Genomic DNA, 7,045 nt, shown 5'->3' with positions numbered 1-7,045 from the left:
GCATTTTGTGTTCAATTCGATATTTTCGGTTATGTCGAAACTATGCAGAGTGACACAAGTAAGCTTGTAAACTTATTTCCTGATTATTTATGTCATGTAACCCCAGCAAAGAGAAAACGGCAGTTTGGTCGGTTTCCGGTGGTGTTGCTGTTTATATACGCACAACATTTGAACACTTGTTTGAGAGACTATTCCCAGAATGGCAAAATAGTGTATTTTTAAAGTTAAGGAAAATTTCATCATTGGGTTTCTATTCATATTGCCTGAAAAATACCCGTCATACGAGGAACCTGAGACTGATGGTATTGAAGAGTTGGACTTAAACATATCAGCTATTAAATCATGCTATGGTTGTGATACACCTATCCTATTATTAGGGGATCGTAATGCCAGAGTTGGGTCGAAAGACGATTTTTTGATTGAAGATGATAACCACTTTAATTACCTACCACTAACAGATTTGTATTTAGCTGATGACTTGAACGAGACAAGATCAACGCAAGAACCTGTAGTGAATAAGTATGGGTTAGCTCTATTGGAAGTATGCAAGTTGTGGGGAATACACATTGTAAAAGGTAGGAGAAAAGGGGATGAATTTGGTTCAGGCACGTGTATAACAAGTAACGGATCAAGCCTAGTTAATTATGTACCAGCAACTACTAACTGTTTTCAATCTGTTATAGATATCGTTGTTCATTCCAGGACGGACTCGGACCATCTTCCGGTATCTTGTATCTTACAAGTTGAATTAATTCAAGTGCTGTTAATGTCGCAAACGATGGCGGTGTAATATGTGACGATGTGTTGAAATATAAATGGGCAGATTTAGGACGTAGACAATTCAATGAAGTTGAAATACCTGAAATTTCGAGTACCATTGTGAACCATTTTCTGCTATTAATACATTTCAATGTCAATGCTGCCACTGAGAAGCTAGTGGAGCTCCTGCAACATATGGGGAATCATCTTAAAGTTAGCTGTAACAGTCGACAGGGTTTAAAACGTGTACAACCTAAATTGTTTGACCATGAATGTGAGCTCGCAAAAAGAACCAAATATTGTCGCTAAACAGGTTTTGGAGATGTCGAACAAATGATAATTTGACAAGGTATAATCAGTCTAAGAGACACTTCCGTCTTTTGTGCAAAAAGGAGTGCCAACATTTCAACAATACGATCGCGGACGAAATTCGTACAGCAGTTACAGATGGCGATTGAAAGAAGTTTTGGTTTAAAACAAAAGCACAACTGCACAACCGTAATGAGAAGATGTATATCTCGGCAGAGAAGTGTTATACATTTTAAGGATTTACTAAACCCGACTCGTTGTAACAGCAGTGATGGGGTTGATGCAACTGTCAATGATTATATGACTCATCACGATGGTGAATGTACTTATTATAACAGTATGGATAATCTGTCAGAACGTATTACCAGAGAGGAGATTGAGAAATCAATCAAGTCACTTAAAATGGGCAAATCCCCGGGTATTAATGGTATACCACCCGAATTCGTTAAACACGCTAATTCAATTATACCATATTTATTAATATTATTCAATGCTATATTGGATAGCGGTGTTTTTCCCGATAGTTGGAATGTCGGCATGATTATCCCATTGTATAAAAAGGGGATGTTTATGATCCAAATATTAACCGTGGTATCTCTTTGCTAAATGTAATGGGTAAAATATTCACATCTGTCCTTGAATCCAGAATAAGGATATGGCTACAGGTACTTGAAGTATTCCATAAATGTCAAGCAGGTTTTAGACATGACTATTCTACAATTGATAATGTATTTGTCCTACAATCTTTATGTCAAAAGTATTTGAAAAAAACAAAACACAGATTCTGTGCAGCTTTCATAGATTTTCGTAAAGCATTTGACTTTGATGACAGTGAGTGAGTGAGTTGGGTTTAACGCCGATTTTAACAGTATTCCAGTTATATCGTGGCGTGTCAGCTTAATGTGGGAGGAAAGCCCGAAGTGATGCAGGTCTCAGACGTTTACCACTTCGGTGAAACCCACGAGCACGGGTATGGTGCTGACAAACCCAGAAACATAATCGGGGCGAACCGGGATTCGAAGCCACAATCATAGGTTTCTGGCGTACCCAAGGGACGCAACTCTGCACAGCGAATCGCCGCGCCTTAGACGACTGGGCCACCCGTGCCCCCTTGTTGACAGAAATAAGCTATTGCATGTACTTCTCATGAAAGGTGTACATGGGAAAATGTTTAGAATTCTAAAAGTTATGTATGACAAGGTCTCAGCTTGTGTTAGAATCGGACATTCGAAAACTGAAATATTTACATCATCATATTTACAACACTGTAACCTTCGGTAGGTTAGTGACACAAGACTTTCATACAAGAAGCCGCCTACATAGTTTTAAATTTAATCCAAAACCAAAAATACACAATATGCATAACATAAAATCACACCTGGTGAACAATGAAAAAAGTACATTAATGCGCCTGTCTATAATCATATATGTGTACAGGTATTAGACATTAATACAATGATTTAGATATTTGATATTTTTCCACTGTTCATAGTGTGTAGATGGCGGTAACTAGGTGAGAATCATCGAAATGTCATGTGTAAGGTACCGGTTCGAACCCCAGCAGCCGAATAGAATTAAGAACAGGTCTTGAGAAGATAACACCCCCTGGATGTTGTGACATCCTGGCAATGAAATATGTTCCTCTTGGAGAACAGTGACGCCACAGGATGTTTTTTTTAAGAATACACACAAGGCACTTTAGCTTAAGTAAAACAGAAAGATTGGAGGTATATACTCTTGAAACCAAACCAAACTCGCCTTTAAACTGCAGCCCATTCCACACAACGTAAACAAAAAAACAACTGATTTCACATTTCTAAGAAAAATACAGAAAGGTTTGTCAACAAGGTACGAGATGGATTTTCTAGCTTCAGTTGAAATTTCTGATATTTCTTAATTGCAATAGGCACTAGTTCAACAGCTGCCTTTTGTACATACAAAGTTTTGTGAATCATATTGAATGGCTTATGAGTTTCGTTCCGATCGTGAACCCTACCTATATTTGAAAGAAATCCATTTGAGGGGAAACGAAATGTCAAAACATTAAAAAATACAATAAAAAGCAAAATGCACCAGTTCAGGACTTATCTGATTTTTATCAAAAGTTTCACATATAATTTAGCGTTGTACAAAAGTTCAGAAGAGTTATCTCCCCAGTATGTCTTCCATAGTCCCTGCAGCGTACCTAAACATTCTTGAAAGACGTAACTGCAGGCAAAAAATATGTCTCCCTCTGATTATCGTGATGAAACAGCTTATATACATACTGGAATAGACTCCATATACACAACACATCTGACCATAAACCAAAAGATTAAAACACACAATTATACACAAATTGACAATGCACGTATTTTCAATTCAAAGACCCATAAACCCCACAGACCAATATTTTCCTCACCAAAAACTCCAAGGCTATACAATGAGCAAGAATGTGGCCCAGCAGGGGACCACGGTAAGAACAGACAACAGCTGTCTGTCTGTCGGGTTGTCAGTCTCGATGATGTGGTTGATTGCGTGTCATCGTTCCCTGAAGAAGAGGGACGTTGCTCATCCGATCAACCATCAGAACGATTATGCAACTACAGCCTATGTTTTTAACAAATGTGTGATGTCTCATTTGTTTAAATATCGATCGTTTTCGAGAATATAATCTTTATTCAAGGAAGTAGAAATATTTTATAGTCATTTATTTACAATGTGTGTATGAACGACCATTATCAGTTATTTCTTGTCGGGGTAATCGCCGCATCAACGCTTGTTGGTATGTGGATATTTTGGTAGCTGTATCTAAATTGTTTCCCCTTGTCCCTGTTTCTGTTATTCTTAGCAGGACTTGACAGATATTGTGATGTTCGGCTGTTTTTATTGAGGTATCATAATAATATCAATAATATTAAGGGAGATTATGTTTGATGACAATCCTTTTTTATCAATACCCAGATGATGTCGATAATGATTCGACAAACTATTCAAACCACTTAAGCAAATACCAAAAAATATTTTATAAAATTGTTTTTTTTATTATTTAAGATATTACCAACATCACCCTCCGTGGAGTGATTGATCATAACAGAGGCAATCTGACTAGTGACGAGAGTTATCAACGATCTGGGAGCAATCTAGGGACGAGTGAATGTCGTGGTCTCAACAAGCATCTGCAGTAGAAGCATGTATGCTCTACCAAAGCTAATTCACATTGTTCCATAATGACATCTCTACAAACGTAATATCAGTGGTTCACAACATCCAAATGTGTAAGGCTTCAATGCTAGACGTACATCATAATGATGTAAGTAGTTGTGTGCAGGACTCTTGAAACGCTCCTGGCTTCTGATTGGTCGGTTTCTGTGACGACGTCACTTCCGGTGACGTCATCAGAGGTATTCTTCTGGGACCAAACCGAAACCGGAAGTGACGTCATCACAGAAACCGACCAATCAGAAGTCAGAAGCGGTTCCAGAGTCCTGCACACAACTACTGATGTAACTATATTTGGACAAACATCATTTTAAGTTCCAAAGGCTTAAGAGTGATTAAACCCTGTCTTACATGATAGCTACAGCAGGCAATTATTCTGTATGCTTAATATGTGACTCAAGTCTTATTGTACTTTCAGATGTAGAGATATAGTCACGAACGTACAGTTCTATGTGACCACGGGAAATGGTACCTTCCTTACCAGTGATTTTGTAAGAGAGATCTTCTCATCAAACAGTGATGCTCAACTAACGCCCCCCCATCCCACTGCAACCAGCAAGAGACATAGATGAACTGGAGACCTATATTATTAACCAAGAAAGGATAACAGAGGGTGTTTTCCGTTGTTGGCATCAGGCCTTGATCAGTGTGATCAACATTAAAACATTGCCATGCTTTTACACAAACGTCAAACATTTCATCACGTATGTGCTTAGCGTTGGTAAAAATCAATCTGATCAGGAAAGAAATCATCTTTTTGAATATTTGTGTTTATATAACATGGATGTGATATCACTCTGACGTTCGCGGGGGGCACGGGTGGCCCAGTCGTCTAAGGCGCTGCAATTTGTTGTGCAGAGTTGCTTCCCTTGGTCACGGCAGAAACCTATGATTGTGGCTTCGAGTCTCGATTCGTCCCGATTATGTTTCTAGGTTTGTCAGCACCATACCCGTGCTCGTGGGTTTCACCGAAGTGGTAAACGTCTAAGACCTGCATCACTTCGGGCTTTCCTCCCACATTAAGCTGACACGCCGTGATATAACTGGAATACTGTTAAAAGCGGCGTTAAACACATCTCACTCACTCACTCACTGACGTTCAAGTGTATGTTAGAACAGGGAGGCTGGTTCAGGAGTAACTGGTATTAGGTGACTGCGCCTCTCACTGCGGAACTTGTGCTGGTGTCGCTGTGTGCGGCATTTCTCATCTGCGAAAAGAATCCGTAAGTGACACGCGTCTTCCCAGAGAGCGTAAGTCTGTGGTTCTTTCCAATGGACTTGTCATATCTTAAAACCCCTGAATATTAGGAGATAAAACAAAGACTGGTCGGCCCGGAGTCAGTAAGCAGTGTCTGAGTTGAGGATCTGTTTTAACTATACATTAATTCTTAAAAATTATATATCTTAACCCAAACGTACAAAAACTCTCTGTGTTTTCAAGGGTACATACCAAGGAAGGAAAACTTAAAAAAAATATTTGTTCGTTTTTTCTTTGCACAAAACTTATTTCTTGGTTTTATTGGGTGGAATGATGGTAACAATAAAACATCTGTTAACCATTTGAAAACTTTTTGTTTTATACACGGCACCATTAACAACAGTATGAATTAATATCAGGTGGCTAATTCATGCTTATATCCTGTCTCCATCAGTGGTGATTACCAATGTTGACAGAAATAACAAATAAATTTGATAATTCGGTAACAGTAGTAATAGTAGTGGTATTGGTAGTAGTAGTAGCAGCAGTTGTAGTAGTAGTTGCAGTAGAAGCAGCAGTGGTAGAAGTAGCAGTCGTGGTAGTGGGGGTGGTAGTGGGGGTGGTAGTAGTTGTGGTAGTAGTAGCAGTAGTAGTAGAAGTACTACTACTAGTAGTAGTAGTAGTAGTAGTAGTAGTAGTAGTAGTGGTAGCGGTGGTGGTAGTGGTGGTGGTAGTAGTAGTAGCAGTAGTGGCAGTGGTAGTAGAGTTAGTGGTAGCAGTAGTTGTAGTAGCAGTAGTAGCAGAAGAGGTAGTAGCAGTAGTAGTAGAAGTAGCAGTAGTACTAGTAGTAGTGGTGGTGGTGGTAGTAGATGAAAATGAGATGCCTTACAATGAACTGAGTTAGGACTGTGGATCATCTATATAACAGCATTTACTCATGTTAGTGAAAAAGTTAATATTTGGCCCACAAATCGTAAAAAGCGAAAAGGTGGCAATACATTTTGGGCAGAAATCACGATAGAAATAGAGAGTAAGATTCCATAATGGAGGTGTGGAGTTTAGAACTAATCCTTCCAAGACTTACTTCATTTTCGTCGGTGTGTCCACTGCATTTTCAATATCTTCCATACATGGGAGTGAAATATCTTGATGCAAAATACTTTTCATTTGTTTGTTTTTCAACGCCGCAGTCAGCAATATTCCAGCTATATGGCGGCGGTCTGTAAAGTATCAAAACATGTTTGAACATGTACAAGGACATACATGTACTTTGTGTTCAAGGCTGTTGTCCAGTTCCCAATGATATTTGACTTTATGCCGCCAACACCGAACATTTTGCATTAAGTTTTGTTATAGTAGAACGGAGGTAGATTTGACAGCGATAATATTTAACATTTGAAACATCCTGCTGATCGTTCAATTCCAAATTTAATTAAGTTCAGGTCTACAGGTACATACCTCAACATTGACAACACAGTATGTTTATCTCCCAGTTTGTCTTTTGTGTTTGTTTGTTAGTTGTCAAACGCCGCACTAGGCAATATTCCAACTATATGACGGCGGTCTGTAAATAATCGA

Source organism: Haliotis cracherodii, unplaced genomic scaffold, assembly GCF_022045235.1.
Source record: "Haliotis cracherodii isolate W230 unplaced genomic scaffold, xgHalCrac1.p SCAF_6, whole genome shotgun sequence".
In the NCBI taxonomy this organism is placed as follows: Eukaryota; Metazoa; Mollusca; class Gastropoda; order Lepetellida; family Haliotidae; genus Haliotis; species Haliotis cracherodii.
The sequence above is the reverse complement of the archived record's forward strand: the minus strand, read 5'-3'. Positions refer to the sequence as shown.